The sequence below is a fragment of the Salmo trutta genome, chromosome 7 (assembly GCF_901001165.1).
Source record: "Salmo trutta chromosome 7, fSalTru1.1, whole genome shotgun sequence".
NCBI classification, from domain to species: Eukaryota; Metazoa; Chordata; class Actinopteri; order Salmoniformes; family Salmonidae; genus Salmo; species Salmo trutta.
In genome coordinates, this window is record NC_042963.1 from 51,764,132 (window position 1) to 51,785,836 (window position 21,705).

Consider the following 21,705-nt stretch of genomic DNA (forward strand, 5'->3'; position numbering starts at 1 on the left):
CTGGTCCTCACTTTCCTAGATCGAGTCAAGATCGACTAAAAAAAATGTATTCGACACCAAGACAATAGACTCAATGTGGTCTCAAGACCGGACAGTACAACACTGCTGTCCTGTCCGGTGTGTACGGTAGCCGGTAGCGATCACAGCGAATGGTGGCGCTATTTCACCTAGTGACCGGGGCTGAAATTCTTCTGTCTGAAATGGTTTTTTGATGACACTGCGGTGGTGGTTAGTTAGTAAGCAGCAGCAGTGCTGTGTTCAAGTACTTGTGGGAACTTGGAAACTCGGACATTTCCGACCTGCTAACAGATTCTAGTTATACACGTGCCGTGTTGAAGGACTCATCAAGTCGGACATTTCTAAGTGTCATAGTTCCGACTGGCATTTTAACGCGGCCTTAAAGCAAGGCAGGCACCCCTCACGAGCGATCTATTGTGATCATCGGTCCGTACAAACTGGTCTGTTCTCCTACCGCTTGTTTTCCACCTGGCTTCTAACTTCCAATCCCCAATAGTCATGCTGGAAGCGACACCTTCGCAGATTTAGGTGACATTATCGGAGATAATAAATAAGTACACGCAGATAACAAAGTATTCTTCTTTTTACGGCGTGTGGAAAAGCTGCATCCGGCCCTGAAAAGAAACTCCGGGGACACTGGTCGGAGCAACGCACATCGTTTCTGGTGAGCTCTATAGTTACCTTTTCTTATGGGTCCTTTGCGATATTGCAACAAATGTTAGCCTACTGTACAAGTGGCTTGGTGATAACGGCTTGCGGTGGGTACATTCATACAACAACAACGAAAAGACACATTCTACCCTGCATTGTCACAAAATGGGGTAACAATGTAGCAATGTTTTCTTCACTGCTGTGTGTTTGTCAGTGCCTTTCAATTTGTTATTGTGGGGGACAGGCTGTTTTCTATTGGAGTTATCCGGTCCTGCCTACTAGGCTTTGGGATGTAAACTGGATAGATACCTTCTCCACTGAGAATAATTACACGTTTAAAAGGCACGCCGCTACTGTCATATTTTTTGTGGGATAGATAAGTGTGCACTATTTGGTGCTGAATTCGCAGAAATGTTTTCTTGTTTGATAAGGAAAGGTACAATTATTTCCCAAAACAGGGTTTAAGAGGAACCAAAATAAAATATTAATTGAAAACATATTTGGCAAAAAAAAACACCACATTATCCCTGCTAGTTTAGAATGTGGGTTTATGTGGGCTTGTATTGGGTAAATGCATATAAATTCAAACACTTTTTAAACAGTATCCCTTTTGATATAAACGACGTTCCATACGTTTGCCCATGGAAGAAGTGGTCAGAAAGTTACATTTTTGGACCTGAATGCCAAAACATTCAAATCAATCAAATCAAATGTATTTATATAGCCCTTCTTACATCAGCTGATATCACAAAGTGCTGTGCACAAGAGATAAAGCTGCTCGAAGTTAACACATTTTGCATTCCCCCCCAAACCATGAGACATCCAAGTCTTCATCACTGTAAAATATACATTGTTGTTTGATATCATTTAAAAGCTTACAAACTATTTGATCTATTTTATTATTTATTGAAAATGTAAAAACAAACAAAGCTTTATAAAGGAGTTGTCAGAGCCGAGGGACAAGAGAACATAATTAGCAGAGGTCCTTGAAAGCTTTTCTTAAGCTGTGCCTTAAAGGAGGACAGAGACTCTGCATTGTGTTGTTGCTTACACCCTATTTCACATCATCTGAGGTGTTTGTGTTGTGCCTGTCATCGGTTGAGACACAACATGCTCTTGAATACAGGATGGGTTGTCATTTCAGTCATAGAAATAGAATTAAAAGAATGGGCCTATCCCTTCAGACCACTGCAATTTAGCTGGTACGCCTTATTAATTGAATTGAAATGTTAACTTGTAATTACTACCATAAAGATGACCGCTGGTCCACCCACTGTTGAATGCCAACTTAAATGGTCACGTCTATTCTATTATCTATATTTCCATGATTACAATAGGTTTCCTATGGATGATTGACAGTATAATTTAAAACAACAGAAGTCAATATTCTCTGATGTGTGGACCTCTAACCATCTTAATACCATTTGAATGTTGACGTTAATATTTGATTACTATTTTATTCAAGAGCACGCTGTCTCAACCGAGGGTAGAACACAAACCGTAGACGATGTCAAATAGGATCTAAGCTACAACATCTGGAAATATATTTAAAAAATCGGAGTTTGCACGTTTTTAGATAATTGGCATTAAATGGCATTTTTTTTATTAAAAAAAAAATCTGAAACCCTGTTTGTAAACTTTAAAATGATATCAATCTAAACCGTTTGTCTTTTCCAGTGATGAAGATGTGCAGGGCTCTACAGTGTGACCATTTTACTCGCATACGTGCATAAATAGTTTTCTGTGCGACCTGGAATTTAAATTTAGGACCACCAGTACACCTAGAAAAATGAAGGATTCTAGATTCAATACCGCAAATATTTTTCATTGTGCGCCTAAATTTTTCAACTTAGGCACGCACACCTGTGCTCCTTGTCAAAAAAAGTTCAGCGTGAAGCTATGACATGGATGTCTTATGGTATAGTGGGGTATGCAAAATGGGTCAATTTAGGGCACCTGCATCTCTTGAATGTGTTGGGGTTCAGGTCCAAAAAGTCACTTTCTGAGCACTTCTATAATGGGCTAATATGTATCAAATCAAAATGGGTGCTGTCAAAAAGTGACTGAATTCAAATGAATTGACCGTATTATTGCCTGTTGGAAAGTGATGATGCCCAACATTAATTTACTGACCCATATTTCAAATCTCTCACGTTTTATGTGGACCCCCAGGAAGAGGCGCTGCTGCATGTGCAGTAGTTAATGGGAATCCTAATAATCTAAACTTGTTTAGAAATATTAGTGATTATCTTCACTTTTTTTAACCTTTTATTTAACTAGGCAAGTCAGTTAAGAACAAATTCTTATTTACAATGATGGCCTAGGAACAGTGGGTTAACTGCCTTGTTCAGGGGCAGAACGACAGATTTGTACCTTGTCAGCTCAGGGATTCAAACTTGCAACTTTTCGGTTACTAGTCCAATGCTCTAACCACTAGGCTACCCTGCCGCCCCCCTTTGAATTTGTGTCGTGTGGAGAATGGAGATCAAATCAAATGTTATTTGTCACATGCGCCAAATACAACAGGTACCTTACTGTGAAATGCTTACTTACAAGCCCTTAATTCTATTTCTTGAACTGCATTGTTGGTTAAGAAAATATTTACTAAATAAAGTAAAAAAATCTAATCAAAGTAACACAAATGTATATAACAATAACGAGGCATACAAGGGGTACTGAGTCAATGTGTGGGGGTACAGGTTAGTCGAGGTAATTTGTAAAGTGACTATGCATAGATAATAGACAGCGAGTTGCAGCAGTGTAAAAACAAAGGGGTCAATGTAAATAGTCTGGGTGGCCATTTTGATTAATTGTTCAGCAGTCTGATGGCTTGGGGGTAGAAGCTGTTAAGGAGCCTTTTGGTCCGAGACTTGGCGCTTCGGTACTGCTTGCCAAGCGGCAGCAGAGAGAACAGTCTATGACTTGGCTGACTGGAGTCTTTGACAATTTTTTGGGCCTAGTATGTAGGTCCTGGATGTCAGGAAGCTTGGCCCCAGTGATGTACTGGGCCATACGCACTACCCTCTGTAGCGCTGTACGGTCAGATGCCGAGCAGTTGCCATACCAGGCGGTGATGTAACCGGTCAGGATGCTCTCGATAGTGCAGCTGTAGAACTTTTTGATGATCTGGGGACCCATGCTAAATCTTTTCAGTCTCCTGGAGGAGAGAAGGTGATGTTGTGCCCTCTTCACGACTTTCTTGGTGTGTTTGGATACGAAGGCGGGGACTCAGCAAAAAAAGAAACGTCCCTTTTTAATGACCCTGTCTTTGAAAGATAATTTGTAAAAATCCAAATAACTTCACAGATCTTCATTGTAAAGGGTTTAAACACTGTTTCCCATGCTTTTTCAATGAGGCAATTAAGGTCACAGTATTGAAAACTTAGGACACTAAAGAGGCCTTTCTACTGACTCTGAAATACTCCAAAATAAAGATGCTCGTGGTCCCTGCTCATCTGAGTGAACACGCCTTAGGCATGCTGCAAGGAGGTATGAGGACTGCAGATGTGGCCAGGGCAATATATTGCAATGTCTGTACTGTGAGACGCCTAAGACAGGGAGACAGGACGGACAGCTGATCGTCATCGCAGTGGCAGATGACGTGTAACAACTCCTACGCAGGATCGGTACATCAGAACATCACACCTGCGGGACAGTTACAAGATGGCAACAACATCTGCCCGAGTTACACCAGGAATGCACAATCGGTCCATCAGTGCTCAGACTGGCCGCAATAGGCTGAGAGAGGCTGAACTGAGGGCTTGTAGGCCTGTTGTAAGGCAGGTCCTCACCAGACATCACTGGCAACAACGTCGCCTATGGGCACAAAGCCACCGTTGCTGGACCAGACAGGACTGGAAAAAAGTTATCTTCACTGACGAGTCGCGGTTTTGTCTCACCAGGGGTGATGGTCGGATTCGCGTTTATTGTCGAAGGAATGAGCGTTAAACCAAGCCCTGTACTCTGGAGCGGGATCGATTTGGAGGTGGAGGGTCCGTCATGGTTTGGGGCGGTGTGTCACAGCATCATCGGACTGAGCTTGTTGTCATTGCAGGCAATCTCAACGCTGTGCATCACAGGGAAGACATCCTCCTCCCTCGTGGTACCCTCCTGCAGTCTCATCCTGACATGACCCTCCAGCATGACAATGCCACCAGCCATACTGCTCGTTCTGTGCGTGATTTCCTGTAAGACAGGAATGTCAGTGTTCTGCCATGGCCAGCGAAGAGCCCGGATCTCAATCCCATTGAGCACGTCTGGGACCTGTTGAATCGGAGGGTGAGGGCTTGGGCCATTTCCCCCCCAGAAATGTCCGGGAACTTGCAGGTGCCTTGGTGGAAGAGTGGGGTAACATCTCACAGCAAGAACTGGCAAATCTGGTGCAGTCCATGAGGAGGAGCTGCACTGCAGTAGTTAATGCAGCTGGTGGCCACACCAGATACTGACTGTTACTTTTGATTTTGACCCCCCCTTTGTTCAGGGACACATTATTCCATTTCTGTTAGTCACATGTCTGTGGAACTTGTTCAGTTTATGTCTCAGTTGTTGAATGTTATGTTCATACAAGTATTTACACATGTTAAGTTTGCTGAAAATAAACGCAGTTGACAGTGAGAGGACGTTTCTTTTTTTTTGCAGAGTTGAGTTCACAATATTTTTCCATGGCAAAAATGAAAACACGAAGCAGACCAAACTCTTTGGTCCTCTAAAAACCTGTTGTATGTAAAATATTGTTTATAGCTTGGAAAATCAATAAATGTGACTCTGGATGACAACATAATGATGTTAGTTGCCAACATTAGGGCCGTTTTCCTAAAGAAGTTAGATCTGCTTTCTTTTGTTTCCTTGTCACAACACAGGTATTGTCCCGGCCCTACTAGATACATGGGTGATACAAGCCTTGCTGCTTGGCAGACAGAACCCTGTAGAGCAGCTTTACAGTACAGACTGGTTCACTTCAAGGATGACTCAAGTGGTAGTCAGTCGTTTTCATGGCATTCCTCCTGTGTGTGTGTGTGTGTGTGTGTGTGTGTGTGGCAGGATGTCCTGAAGGAAGACGTCATTGTTCTGAATGTGATCTCACTCAGCCGGAGGGACAGTGTACATATACAGGGGAGTTCTGGCCCACAGCAGGCTTTACACTATAGACTACACTTCCTCTGTATCTAGCCTGGAGCTGGTTGTTATAGTGTATTGATTACCAGCTTGTAAAGTTGGAATAACCAGTGTGTATATATTGTTACTCGTATGTTGGAGTCAAGACCATTTCAAGGAATTGGAATGTAATTGACCCCAGCTCTGGTGGAAAGTATGTCAGTCTGAGTTCATGTTTAGACCTGATTGTGGGACTGTTATTTTTTATTTTTGGTGTCAGAAATGTCAAGCTGTTGTGCATAATGGCGTCCGCCTGCTTCCTGGCCAAAGCGGTTTGGAAGAGTTTGTGCATATGACAACATTTTGTTTGTTTTTGGACTTTGGTGAGGTTTTTTTTCGGCTGTTTGGGCACACATTTTTTCTGAAGGCAAGCCAAAGTTCGGAGCTGAAGTCTTATGCCCCTTCATCGGTGATTGGTCAACACTAGGGATTCTTTGTTGTCATTCATTGAGAGATGACTCATTTTCATGCAAATTCTTTCATTGACAAATACTGCACGATTTCCTCTGCAAAAACGTCAAATTAATTACAGATTTCTTGAGTTATCTGAGATTAATTCAGACTATTTTGAGTTAGCCAGTATTTACTATGGCGTCTCAAAATGGACAAACAGTACTATGACAGATGAGACAGATATTTCACTGGATGTTTGAATGTGAAGTATCTGCTTGGCATTTCCACTCACTACCAAATATGGTAGTGAGAGGAAGCCCACTGGCGGGCAGTGGGAGAAGATGGAACGAGATGGATTTAGCACATTTTCTCATCAATGAAACATTTGATCACAATAGAGTTTTCTGTTCCCAAAACTAGAATCTGTTATGAACAGGTTTGTAATAATGATGCTAGAATGTGCCAATAGGATCTCTCTAGCTCATGCTTGGCTCTGCCTCCCTCCTTGCTTGTTCTGCCCACTGTGGCTCATTTGTTCCCATTGGAAACGACAGGCCGTGATCTATCTTGGGTTAGTTATAAGAATCTATTGCCGCTTTTTAAAAAGTTTTTCATGCGAAGGTCTTTGAAGGGATTACGCGAGCTCATTCGTTCGGCTAGCAGAGTTTGGCTAGGTGCCAGCCGAACTGAACCATGCTGACACCTTAAAGACCCTGGTTCTACAGCTGCACAGTCGAGAGCTCCATCACCGCCTGGTACGGCAACTGCACCACCCTCAACCGAAAAGCACCTACAGACGTTGGTGCGGAAGGCCCAATTCATCACTGGGGGCCAGCTCCCTGCCCTCCAGGACATCTACACCAGGAGATGTCTGAGGAAGGCCTGAAAGATCATCAAGAACTCCAGTCACCTGAGCCACAGACTTAACTCTATTACCATCTGGCAAGCGGTACCAGAGTATCAGGTCTCGCACCAACAGGCTCCAAGACAGCCTTTACCACCAGGCCATCAGACTGCTGAAAAGCTAAACCTAGCTGTCTCCCTTAACAGTCCTGCACCTTAGTGACTATATTGGACTGACTACTTACTGTCACTCACTTACACAATGGAAGTGACCCCAGCTGCTGTTCTAATATATACTATTGATTCCACTACCCACTTTATATTTGTAAATACAGTCCATTACTACTATGCGTAGCTGAAAATCTGTCCATGATCATTTAGCTCACGTTGTATGGAGGTCAATGAGTGAGTTTGGTCAACAAAATATGTAATTGCTAATTTGGTACGTGAGGCTTATTTGATAGAATAAAAGTTTTTATTTTTATTTAACTAGGCAAGTCAATTAAGAACAAATTCTTATTTACAATGACAGCCAAGGAACAGTGGGTTAACTGCCTTGTTCAGGGACAGAACGACAAGAGTTTCACCTTATCAGCTCGGGGATTCGATCTAGCAACCTTTCGGTGACTGGCCCAACACTCTAACCACTAGGCTACCTGCTGCCCCAGCAATGGTTAGGTTGCTACGAATGCACTGATATAAGTGGATAAACGTGGCATTTCGGCAACTTTGGGGGCGAAAAAGACAATCTGAGTTGTGCTTGGTGTCATAGAGATAGATGACTCATCATGGATATAACCCATTTTAGCATGGACTTTGCCATTGAGGGTTCCACCATTTTAAAGTAGTCAACTGGGTAGGGATTCCTATGAGTTGGGAGAAATCAGCCAATGAAGAAGAAAATTGACTACATTAAAATGGAGATAGCATTGATGCTATCACAGATGCTATAATGGCACAGATACAAAGATGAGTCGATCTCTCTCATTGGCTAGAATGGTCCCACTTGATCTTGGTTCCCCCTGCATGCCTTCATCTTTAAGGACATGTATTTCCATTGTTAGAGCAGTCACATGTCTATCTTGTTACTATAGACAGTCTTTGGTAAAGCGGTGGTTGGAAAATGTGTCATTTGTCTTTGATACTCTGATTGGTTAGAGATGACCCTATCGCTGATGACTTTGTTTTGTACAACACCTCTCCTGCCCCTCATCACCACAAACGACTTCGCTGATGGCAGTCTCAGACTAAAGTATGTAGTGAACAACAGAGTAACAAAGAATTTAGTGTGAGTCATCAGGCTATGCCAAAACTCCATCCCACACAAAACAGGCTGAAATTTCAAGCTGTCTTTTTAAACAGCTCTTACACTGAAAGGGCATTATCATAATTTTCACAATTTTAGAGTATTATTTAAATATCAGTGTGGAACTATTTCTATAAAACATAGGAAAATCACATTAGTTACTGCACTGGGCCTTTAAGCAGCCAGACCAATGACGGCTAGCTGAAGGTTAGTGTCGCCTCTCACTAGTCCCCAACAGAGCAGCTGCCATGACACGCGCGCGCGCGCACACGGAACCCACACCACACACTCCCCATTCCTGTAACTCCGGTCTATAAATAACCATTCATACCAAGTCTTCCTCTTTCTCCGCTGTATTAACATAATAGAATTCTGCCACCCAGGCTCCCAAAGCAGCCCCTCCTGAAATGCAGTTGCCATAAACAACAATTCTTAGTGAGCAAATTTAGCTCCCTGGCCTGTCACCCAACTCTCTCAATTTACAGTCAGCCTGAAAAACAGACGCGCACACACACATCGAGCTCCGTACCGCATCGCCATGCACCTCCCAAATGTTGTAACAATGTGGAGGGCTCTGTATAGCTCCGCATTGACATGATTGGTTGACGGTAGGTGGGGGCGGGACATCCCGTATAAACACCAAGTCACTTCCTTGAAAACAGCTCTGCTCTGCGAAGCGCAAGAAGTATGACTGCCCTGACTTCTGCTGAGGCCTTATCACCGGAAATGCTGAACGGTCAATGCAGACGTCAGATTGACCATGCGCCCACATTCACAAAGCACTTCTCTCCTCAAAATGCGCGCTCTCCTGCCAGTTTGTGCACTTTCATTGTTTTAGTAACTTCATTGTGTGAATTATTGTGTGAATTGTTAGTGTATGTCAATTCCCCATTGTATATATCACCCGTAGTACATTTAATATCATGCTCTGATCCAAAGGAAATTTCATTAAAATAGGCCTACTTCTGATCGGTGCTTGACTTGGACGGAAATAGGTTCCAGCACTCATTTTGGGTGCTGGTACTGTTTATATTTAGGTGCAGGAGCTCCACAATACTTTTGAGCTAATATTCTATAAGAGGAACAGAAGCTCAGAACATTTGGGGCGGCAGGTAGCCTAGTGGTTAGAACGTTGGGCCAGTAACCGAAAGGTTGCTGGATCAAATCCCCAAGCTGACAAGGTAAAAATCTATCGTTCTGCCCCTGAACAAAGCAATTAACCCGCTGTTCCCTAGTAGGCCGTCATTGAAAACAGCCTACTTGCCTAGTTAAATTAAAAAATATATATATTTATTTATTTTAAGTTCCTTGCAGACAGGCCATGTGTAGCCAGGATATTTTCTAACTGCAGGCTGCAATGTTTTTATTTGTTGGCTTTATGTAGGCTATTTTTACATATTTGGCAATATAATACATTTTAGGTTTGTATCATTTTCATTTATATTTGTATAGAATTTTGATTACCCCCCCATGACAATGATTTAGAAATATGAAGACGTTATTCTACATTTTAAATGAAACTGTTTCACGAAAATGTGCATATGAAAACCATAACTGGCACACAGATGGGTAGAAATGGTAAGATTAAATTGGCATTCCACATGAGAAAGGTTGCCGACTCCTCGTAGCCTATTACCAGCAACTTTAGAGTAATGACAGAATCTGTGAAATCCAGCAGGAGCGTAGTCCAGCAGGCAGGAGCGTAGTCCAGCAGGCAGGAGGAGCGTAGTCCAGCAGGCAGGAGGAGCGTAGTCCAGCAGGCAGGAGGAGCGTAGTCCAGCAGGCAGGAGGAGCGTAGTCCAGCAGGCAGGAGGAGCGTAGTCCAGCAGGCAGGAGGAGCGTAGTCCAGCAGGCAGGAGGTGCGTAGTCCAGCAGGCAGGAGGAGCGTAGTCCAGCAGGCAGGAGGAGCGTAGTCCAGCAGGCAGGAGGAGCGTAGTCCAGCAGGCAGGAGGAGCGTAGTCCAGCAGGCAGGAGGAGCGTAGTCCAGCAGGCAGGAGGAGCGTAGTCCAGCAGGCAGGAGGAGCGTAGTCCAGCAGGCAGGAGGAGCGTAGTCCTCCAGCAGGCAGGCGCGTAGTCCTCCAGCAGGCAGGCGCGTAGTCCTCCAGCAGGCAGGCAGGCAGGAGCGTAGTCCAGCAGGCAGGCAGGCAGGAGCGTAGTCCAGCAGGCAGGCAGGCAGGAGCGTAGTCCAGCAGGCAGGCAGGCAGGAGCGTAGTCCAGCAGGCAGGCAGGCAGGAGCGTAGTCCAGCAGGCAGGCAGGCAGGCGCGTAGTCCAGCAGGCAGGCGCGTAGTCCAGCAGGCAGGCAGGCGCGTAGTCCTCCAGCAGGCAGGCGCGTAGTCCTCCAGCAGGCAGGCGCGTAGTCCTCCAGCAGGCAGGCGCGTAGTCCTCCAGCAGGCAGGCGCGTAGTCCTCCAGCAGGCAGGCGCGTAGTCCTCCAGCAGGCAGGCGCGTAGTCCTCCAGCAGGCAGGCGGAGCGTAGTCCTCCAGCAGGCAGGAGGAGCGTAGTCCTCCAGCAGGCAGGAGGAGCGTAGTCCTCCAGCAGGCAGGAGGAGCGTAGTCCTCCAGCAGGCAGGAGGAGCGTAGTCCTCCAGCAGGCAGGAGGAGCGTAGTCCTCCAGCAGGCAGGAGGAGCGTAGTCCTCCAGCAGGCAGGAGGAGCGTAGTCCTCCAGCAGGCAGGAGGAGCGTAGTCCTCCAGCAGGCAGGAGGAGCGTAGTCCAGCAGGCAGGAGGAGCGTAGTCCAGCAGGCAGGAGGAGCGTAGTCCTCCAGCAGGCAGGAGGAGCGTAGTCCTCCAGCAGGCACGTAGTTGGCATACGCTTGATGCATTTTTCTTATTTCATCAAACCGTAAGTTTGAAAAATCAGACAAGCTCAATGCATATAGTTGATTGTATTTAAACACATAGGGTGTCGGTCTATATATGGAAAAATACACTTAAAAAAATATATATTCTGTTGGTCGAAAGAGCAGACGACTTTCGGTCAACCAATATTTTCCTTTAGTCGGGGACAGCCTCACAGTACAGGCAACTTTACTTCAGCAGGAGAAGGCTGGGTCTGGGGTAAAAACAGCCTCTCTAAAGCTGTTAGCGTATATCCCAAATGGCACTTTGTTTCCTATTTAGTGCACTACTTTTGACCAGGACATCAAAAGTGGCTTCCTATTCCCTACATAGTTGGAGTAGGGTGTAATTTGTGAGTCAGCCCTAAAGCCCTAAAGAGAACAATGTCTGTGTTTTGAGCCTCTTATATTCTGGCTCCCACCTGCCCTTACGGTCGATAAGGAAGCTCACACACCTTTGTGTGTGTGACTGACGGCTATGAAACACTATGTGGCAGACAGGCCAGAGCTGTTATGTGGACGAGAGGGGGAGAGAAAGGCTGATAATTGGTGTCCTCTGTGATGATAATGTTGTTGCCTTTTGTGTGGGTGTGTGTGTGTGTGTGAGTGAGTGAGTGAGTTAGTTGCTGGCTGGTGTGCTTTGTGACTCTCCACAAGGCCAGGGTCTTTGATGAAACCACTCCTGAGTGATTATCTCATTATGAACAAAGCGAAGGCCAGATTACCAACCAGATTTCTCTGGTTATGTCTTAAATAGCACCCTGTTCCCTATTTAGGGCACTACTTTAGACCAGAGCCCTGTGGGAATAGGGAGCCATTTGGGATGTAGGCTATCTCTAGCTTAATCTCCACTATGAACAAAGGAACACGGATGTTGCCTCCTCCTTTCCTTTCCTTTCTGTTTATATGTTGAGCTGGTACACAGCTGGCTAGTGAACAGACAGATAGCATCAGTCCTAGGATTCAGCTGTGTATTTAAGCAATAAGACACGAGGGGTGTGGCCAAATCAAATTCTATTGGTCACATGCACATGTTTAGCAGATGGTATTGCGGGTGAAGTGAAATGCTTGTGTTCCTAGCTCCAACAGTGCAGTAATATCTAATAATGCACACACATCTAAAAGTAAAATAATGGAATTAAGAAATATAGAAATATTAGGACGAGCAATGTCGGTGTGTGTGTGCACTGCTGAGGAGTATTTCTGTCTGCAATAAAGCCCTATTGTGGGGGGGGGAGAATAATTCTGATTGGATGGGCCTGGCTGCCAAGTGGGTGGGCCTGTGCCCACCCATGGCTCCATCCCTGCCCAATCATGTGAAATCCATAGATTAGGGCCTAATTAATTAATTTCAATTGACTAATGTCCTTATGTACTGTAACTCAGACGAATCTTTGAAGTGTGTGTGTGTGGTGGGGGGGTGTATGGACAGTGTTTTATAATATTTAGTATATCTGTAGGATAGAGTAGTATGTGTACAGCAATAGTTGAATAGGATTGACTTGACTAGAATACAGTATATACATATGAAGTGGGTAAAACAGTATATAAACATTTAGAGGGAGGGGGGGCAGCCTCCGGGACAGCTGATGAAACTGTGGGTTTGCGCAACCAAAGAAGTTCTGCATGCTCGTCATCCTCACCAGGGTCTTGACCTGATTGCAGTTCGGCGTCGTAACCAATTTCAGTCGGCAAATGCTCACCTCTGATGACCACTGGAGAAGTGTGCTCTTCACGGATGAATCCCAGTTTCAATTGTACCAGGCGTCGTGTGGGCGTGTGATTTGCTGATGTCAACGTTGAGAACAGAGTGTCCCGTGGTGGGGTTATGGTATGGCTAGGCATAAGCTACGGACAACAAACACAATTGCATTTTATCGATGGAAATTTGAATGCAGAGATACCGTGATGAGATCTTGAGTCCTATTGTCGTGCCGTTCATCCGCCGCCATCACCTCATGTTTCAGCATGATAATGAACAGCCCCATGTTGCAAGGATCTGTACACAATTCCTGGAAGCTGAAAATGTCCCAGTTCTTCCATGGCCTGCCTACTCACCAGACATGTTACCCATTGAGCATGTTTGGGATGCTCTGGGATCAACGTGTACGACAGCATGTTCCAGGTCACGCCAATATACAGTAACTTCCCACAGCCATTGAAGAGGAGTGAGACAACATTCTACAGGCCACAATCAACAAGCCTGTTCAACTCTATGCAAAGGAGAGACGTCGTGCTGCATGAGGCAAATGGTGGTCACACCAGATACTGACTGGTTTTCTCATCCACGCTCCTACCTTTTTTCTGCGTCTGTGACCAACGGATGCAAATCTGTATTCCCAGTCATGTGAAATCCATAGATTAGAGCCTAATGAATTTATTTCAATTGACTGATTTCCATATATGAACTGTAACTCAGTAAAAGCATAGAAATTGTTTCATGTTGCATTGCTCTTCTGTCGAGTCTCTGCCCCCTAGTCTCTTCTTCTGCCTCCTCCCCTCCCCACTGCTCCTCTCTAGCTCGTTCGTCACCCGTGTCAGAGGGTCTGAGTGGCGCTGGCACCAGAGTGCTGATGTGTTGGCAGAAATGTGGTGACAGTAGTCACCTTTGACAGACTGTGTGTGTGTGTGTGGACTAATGATAACAGGGTCCTGGTCGGTCCTCAGAGAAAATAAGACTCAAGTTGATTAACGCCGCTGCTATAGCAACGTCCGCTCTGAGTGACAGCTTGTGTTAAATGCCTGTCTTGCCACAGGCTGAGCTCTCGCTCTGTTCGCCCCCGCTCTTTCTCTCTCGCTCTGTCGTCCCCCCCACCCGCTCTCTCTCTCTCGCTCTGTCGTCCCCCCACCCGCTCTCTCTCTCTCTCTCGCTCGCTCTGTCGTCCCTCCGATCTCTCGCTCTTTTATTTCAGGTCATGAAACATGGGACCAACACTTTACATGTTGCGTTTATATTTTTGTTCAGGTCTATAAGGTGTACACTGTCTAGACCCTTCAAATATGCAAATTCAGGAAGTGGATTTAGGGGTGCGTTAAGCAGAGCACTGTCAGATACTGTATGTTATATTAAAATATGTTATATAGAACAAACATGCCACTCTGAAATGTAAAACCAACAAATCATGACAGCTCTCTTCATGACATTGCTATCTACAACGTTTGCCTATACTGAACATGGCCCCACTCTCTCTGTATGGTAGACGACATGTTCTGTTGCCATGCTCAACTAATCTTTCCTCAACTCCTGCCTGTTCTGTGTCTCCAGCTCAGCTCTCCTCAAAACTCCTTCCTGTTCTGTCTCCAGTGGCCCAGTGTGGTGTAAGAGCATGTTCCTGGTAACTCCTGTCTGTGCCCTTGCAGCAGGAAGCCCCACTTCTCTCCTCACAATGAGGGCCTTACATAAGTGTGCTATATTGTAGCCAGCAGCCCAGCAGACCTTTCCTTCGCTCATGTTGTCATTGTCTTCTCTGAGTGATAGAGAAGGCTGCTCTTTACAGGGCCAAAGCTGACTACGACCAGAGCGACCTCACTCATGGTACTGGATCATAGCTGCACAACAGACAAAGGTCAGTAGGTCAGGGCTAGTGACCTCTCTCTCTCTCTTCCACTTCCTGTGGGTGGCCCCGCTTCCCGGTCGCCGGTTGGCCCTGTGGCAGTCGCTTGGTCACATGACAGCGTGCTTATGGTGGCGACCACCTTGTTTCCCCCTGCCAGGGCCTGTGTGCCCTCAACCGTACTCTCACCCCTACTCCCCCTCTTCTCCCATGCATTAACAGTTACAAGATGCCCAGTGCTACAGTAGTGAAAGGACAGTGCTGGTGGTTAAGTTGTGTACTATCCTATATGGAGACTAGAGCTCTCATAAGGCCTAGACTTTTTTGGTTACTAGATGATTTCATATGTGTTATTTCATAGTTTGGATGTCGTTACTGTTATTCTACAATGTAGAAAATAGTAAAAATAAAGAAAAACCCTTGTGTGTGTGTGTGTGTGTGTGTATATGAAGTCAGAAGTTTACATACACTTAGGTTGGCGTCATTAACTTGTTTTTCAACAACTCCACAAATTTCATGTTAACAAACTATAGTTTTGGCAAGTCGGTTAGGACATCTACTTTGTGCATGACACAAGTAATTTTTCCAACAATTGTTTACAGATTATTTCACTTATAATTCACTGTATCACAATTCCAGTGGGTCAGAAGTTTACATACACTAACTGCACTGACTGTGCCTTTTAAACATTTTGGAAAATTTCCAGAAAATTATATCATGGCTTTAGAAGCTTCTGATAGGCTAATTGACATCATTTGAGTCAATTGGAGGTGTACTTGTGGATGTATCTCTTTGCTTGACATCAAGGGAAAATCAAAAGAAATCAGCCAAGACCTCAGAAAAAACTGTAGACCTCCAAGTCTGGTTCATCCTTGGGAGCAATTTCCAAACGCCTGAAGGTACCACATACCACATTCATCAAACAATAGTACGCAAGTATAAACACCATGGGACCACGCAGCCTTCATACCGCTCAGGAAGGAGACGCGTTCTGTCTCCTAGAGATGAACGTACTTTGGTGCGAACAGTGCAAATCAATTCCAGAACAACAGCAAAGGACCTTGTGAAGATGCTGGAGGAAACGGGTACAAAAGTATCTATATCCACAGTAAAACAAGTCCTATATCGACATAACCTGAAAGGCCGCTCGGCAAGGAAGAAGCCACTGCTCCAAAACCGCCATTAAAAAAGCCAGACTACGGTTTGCAACTGCACATGAGGACAAAGATCGTACATTTTGGAGAAATGTCCTCTGGTCTGATGAAACAAAAATGGAACTGTTTGGCCATAATGACCATTGTTGTGTTTGGAGGAAAGGGGGGAGGCTTGCAAGCTGAAGAACACCATCCCAACCGTGAAGCATGGGGGTGGCAGCATCATGTTGTGGGGGTGCTTTGCTGCAGGAGTGACTGGTGCACTTCACAAAATAGATGGCATCATGAGGAAGGACAATTATGTGGATATATTGAAACAACATCTCAAGACATCAGTCAGGAAGTTAAAGCTTGGTCGCAAATGGGTCTTCCAAGTGAACAATGACCCCAAGCATACTTCCAAAGCTGTGGCAAAATGGCTTAAGGACAAGGTATTGGAGTGGCCATCACAAAGCCCTGACCTCAATCCCATAGAAAATGTGTGGGCAGAACTGAAAAAGTGTGTGCAAGCAAGGAGGCCTACAAACCTGACTCAGTTACACCAGCTCTGTCAGGAGGAATGGGCCAAAATTCACCCAACTTATTGTGGGATGCTTGTGGAAGGCTACCTGAAACATTTGACCCAAGTTAAACAATTGAAAGGCAATGCTACCAAATACTAATTGAGTGTATGTAAATTGAGGGTATGTGATGAAAGAAATAATAGCTGAAATAAATAATTCTCTCTACTATTGTTCTAACATTTCACATTCTTAAAATGAAGTGGTGATCCTAACTGACCTAAGACAGGGAATTTTTACTAGGATTAATTGTCAGGAATTGTGAAGAACTAAGTTTAAATGTATTTGGCTAAGGTGTATGTAAACTTCTGACTTCAACTGTGTGTGTGTGTGTGTGTGTGTATATGTACAGTGGGGGAAAAAAGTATTTAGTCAGCCACCAATTGTGCAAGTTCTCCCACTTAAAAAGATGAGAGAGGCCTGTAATTTTCATCATAGGTACACGTCAACTATGACAGACAAAATGAGAAAAAAATCCAGAAAATCACATTGTAGGTTTTTTAATGAATTTATTTGCAAATTATGGTGGAAAATAAGTATTTGGTCACCTACAAGCAAGCCAGATTTCTGGCTCTCACAGACCTGTAACTTCTTCTTTAAGAGGCTCCTCTGTCCTCCACTCATTACCTGTATTAATGGCACCTGTTTGAACTTGTTATCAGTATAAAAGACACCTGTCCACAACCTCAAACAGTCACACTCCAAACTCCACTATGGCTAAGACCAAAGAGCTGTCAAAGGACACCAGAAACAAAATTGTAGACCAGCACCAGGCTGGGAAGACTGAATCTGCAATAGGTAAGCAGCTTGGTTTTAAGAAATCAACTGTGGGAGCAATTATTAGGAAATGGAAGACATACAAGACCACTGATAATCTCCCTCGATCTGGGGCTCCACGCAAGATCTCACCCCGTGGGGTCAAAATGATCACAAGAACGGTGAGCAAAAATCCCAGAAACACACGGGGGGACCTAGTGAATGACCTGCAGAGAGCTGGGACCAAAGTAACAAAGCCTACCATCAGTAACACACTACGCCGCCAGGGACTCAAATCCTGCAGTACCATACGTGTCCCCCTGCTTAAGCCAGTACATGTCCAGGCCCGTCTGAAGTTTGCTAGAGAGCATTTGGATGATCCAGAAGAGGATTGGGAGAATGTCATATGGTCAGATGAAACCAAAATATAACTTTTTGGTAAAAACTCAACTCATCGTGTTTGGAGGACAAAGAATGCTGAGTTGCATCCAAAGAACACCATACCTACTGTGAAGCATGTGGGTGGAAACATCATGCTTTGGGGCTGTTTTTCTGCAAAGGGACCAGGACGACTGATCCGTGTAAAAGAAAGAATGAATGGGGCCATGTATCGTGAGATTTTGAGTGAAAACCTCTTTCCATCAGCAAGGGCATTGAAGATGAAACGTGGCTGGGTCTTTCAGCATGACAATGATCCCAAACACCCCGCCCGGGCAACGAAGGAGTGGCTTCATAAGAAGCATTTCAAGGTCCTGGAGTGGCCTAGCCAGTCTCCAGATCTCAACCCCATAGAAAATCTTTGGAGGGAGTTGAAAGTCCGTGTTGCCTAGCGACAGCCCCAAAACATCACTGCTCTAGAGGAGATCTGCATGGCGGAATGGGCCAAAATACCAGCAACAGTGTGTGAAAACCTTGTGAAGACTTACAGAAAACGTTTGACCTGTGTCATTGCCAACAAAGGGTATATAACAAAGTATTGAGCGACTTTTGTTATTGACCAAATACTTATTTTCCACCATAATTTGCAAATAAATTCATAAAAAATCCTACAATGTGATTTTCTGGATTTTTTTTCTCGCATTTTGTCTGTCATAGTTGAAGTGTACCTATGATGAAAATTACAGGCCTCTCTCATCTTTTTAAGTGGGAGAACTTGCGCAATTGGTGGCTGACTAAATACTTTTTTCCCCCACTGTATATATATATATATATATACATATATGTATATGTGTGTGTATGTGTATATGTGTATATACTGCTCAAAAAAATAAAGGGAACATTAAAATAACATATCCTAGATCTGAATGATTGAAATTATCTTATTAAATACTTTTTTCTTAACATAGTTGAATGTGCTGACAACAAAATCACACAAAAATAATCAATGGAAATCCAATGTATCAACACATGGAGGTCTGGATTTGGAGTCACACTCAAAATTAAAGTGGAAAACCACACTACAGGCTGATCCAACTTTGATGTAATGTCCTTAAAACAAGTCAAAATGAGGCTCAGTAGTGTGTGTGGCCTCCACGTGCCTGTATGACCTCCCTACAACGCCTAGGCATGCTCCTGATGAGGTGGCGGATGGTCTCCTGAGGGATCTCCTCCCAGACCTGGACTAAAGCATCCGCCAACTCCTGGACAGTCTGTGGTGCAACGTGGCGTTGGTGGATGGAGCAAGACATGATGTCCCAGATGTGCTCAATTGGATTCAGGTCTGGGGAACGGGCAGGCCAGTCCATAGCATCAATGCCTTCCTCTTGCAGGAACTGCTGACACACTCCAGCCACATGAGGTCTAGCATTGTCTTGCATTAGGAGGAACCCAGGGCCAACCGCACCAGCATATGGTCTCACAAGGGGTCTGAGGATCTCATCTCGGTACCTAATGGCAGTCAGGCTACCTCTGGCGAGCTCATGGAGGGCTGTGCGGCCCCCCCAAAGAAATGCCACCCCACACCATGACTGACCCACCGCCAAACCGGTCATGCTGGAGGATGTTGCAGGCAGCAGAACGTTCTCCACGGCGTCTCCAGACTCTGTCACGTCTGTCACGTGCTCACTGTGAACCTGCTTTCATCTGTGAAGAGCACAGGGCGCCAGTGGCAAATTTGCCAATCTTGGTGTTCTCTGGCAAATGCCAAACGTCCTGCATGGTATTGGGCTGTAAGCACAACCCCCACCTGTGGACGTCGGGCCCTCATACCACCCTCATGGAGTCTGTTTCTGACCGTTTGAGCAGACACATGCACATTTGTGGCCTGCTGGAGGTCATTTTGCAGGGCTCTGGCAGTGCTTCTCCTGCTCCTCCTTGCACAAAGGCGGAGGTAGCGGTCCTGCTGCTGGGTTGTTGCCCTCCTACGGCCTCCTCCACGTCTCCTGATGTACTGGCCTGTCTCCTGGTAGCGCCTCCATGCTCTGGACACTACGCTGACAGACACAGCAAACCTTCTTGCCACAGCTCGCATTGATGTGCCATCCTGGATGAGCTGCACTACCTGAGCCACTTGTGTGGGTTGTAGACTCCGTCTCATGCTACCACTAGAGTGAAAGCACCGCCAGCATTCAAAAGTGACCAAAACATCAGCCAGGAAGCATAGGAACTGAGAAGTGGTCTGTGGTCCCCACCTGCAGAACCACTCCTTTATTGGGGGTGTCTTGCTAATTGCCTATAATTTCCACCTGTTGTCTATTCCATTTGCACAACAGCATGTGAAATTTATTGTCAATCAGTGTTGCTTCCTAAGTGGACAGTTTGATTTCACCACAGAAGTGTGATTGACTTGGAGTTGCATTGTGTTGTTTAAGTGTTGCCTTTATTTTTTTGAGCAGTGTGTGTGTGTGTGTGTGTGTGTGTGTGTGTGTGTGTGTGTGTGTGTATATATATATATATATATATATATATATATATATGGGGCCATACCATCACTTCCAGGACTCCTTGTTCTTCTTTACGCTGAAGATAGTTCTTGCACAGGACTTATATGTAACTCAGTAAAAAAAGAAACGCCCTCTCACTGTCAACTGTGTTTAATTTCAGCAAACTTAACGTGTAAATATTTGTATGAACATAACATTCAACAACTGAGACAAACTGAACAAGTTCCACAGACATGTGACTAACAGAAATTGAATAATGTGTCCCTGAACAAAGGGGGGTCAAAAGTAACAGTCAGTATCTGGTGTGGCCACCAGCTGCATTAAGTTCTGTAGTGCATCTCCGCCTCATGGACTGCACCAGATTTGCCAGTTCTTGCTGTGAGATGTTACCCCACTCTTCCACCAAGGCACATGCAAGTTCCCGGACATTTCTGGGGGGAATGGCCCAAGCCCCCACCCTCCGATCCAACAGGTCCCAGACGTGCTCAATGGGATTGAGATCCGGGCTCTTCGCTGGCCATGGCAGAACACTGACATTCCTGTCTTGCAGGAAATCACGCACAGAACGAGCAGTATGGCTGGTGGCATTGTCATGCTGGATGGTCATGTCAGGATGAGCCTGCAGGAAAGGTACCACTTTTTTAAATAATTTTTTTTATTTCACCTTTTATTTAACCAGGTAGGCCAGTTGAGAACAAGTTTTCATTTACAATTGCAACCTGGCGAAGATAAAGCAAAGCAGTATGACACAAACAACAGAGTTACACATGGAATAAAGAAGCGTACAGTCATTAACACAGTAGAAAATCTATATACAGTGTGTGCAAATGAGGTAAGATTTGGGAGCTAAGGCAATAAATACGCTGCAGTGGCAAAGTAATTAAAATTTAGCAATTAAACACTGGAGTGATAGATGTGCAGAAGATGACTGCAAGTAGAGATACTGGGGTGCAAGGAGCACTATATATATATAGATATAGATATAGATATAGATATATAGATATAGATATAGATAGATAGATGGATAGATAGTACTGTGCAAAAATTTTAGGGCTGGTGTGAATAAATGCTGTAAAATAAGAATGCTTTCGAAAATAGACATGTTTATATTTATCAATTAACAAAATGCAAAGTGAGTGAACACAAGAAAAATCTACATCAAATCAATATTTGGTGTGACTACCCTTTTGCCTCAAACAGCATCAATTCTTCTAGGTACACTTGCACTCTAGGAACTCAGCACGTAGGTTGGACCCGACATCTTGGAGAACTAACCACAGTTCTTCTGTGGATTTAAGTAGCCTCAGGTGCTTCTCTCTCTTCATGTAATCCCAGACAGACTCGATGATGTTAAGATCAGGGCTCTGTGGGGGCCATACCATCACTTCCAGGACTCCTTGTTCTTCTTCACGCTGAAGATAGTTCATAATGACTTTCGCTGTATGTTTGGGGTCGTTGTCATGCTGCAGAATAAATTTGGGGCCAATCAGATGCCTCCCTGATGGTATTGCATGATGGATAAGTATCTGCCTGTACTTCTCAGCATTGAGGAGACCATTAATTCTGACCAAATCCCCAATTCCATTAGCAGAAATGCA

The 21,705-nt window shown here is 44.8% G+C and overlaps 1 protein-coding gene across 5 annotated transcripts in view; it reads left to right on the plus strand.

The window, feature by feature from the left end:
* LOC115197651 (cyclin-dependent kinase 17) overlaps window positions 1-21,705 on the plus strand; it is a 60,306-nt gene continuing 38,601 nt past the window's right edge. For 3 of the 5 annotated variants that reach the window (XM_029759384.1, XM_029759386.1, XM_029759385.1), the window contains exon 1: window positions 1-682. The gene's annotated coding sequence lies outside the window, so the exon portion shown is untranslated. Of the gene's footprint in view, window positions 683-14,679; window positions 14,768-21,705 lie in introns of all 5 variants that reach the window. The other 2 variants (XM_029759382.1, XM_029759381.1) reach the window with 2 other exon arrangements.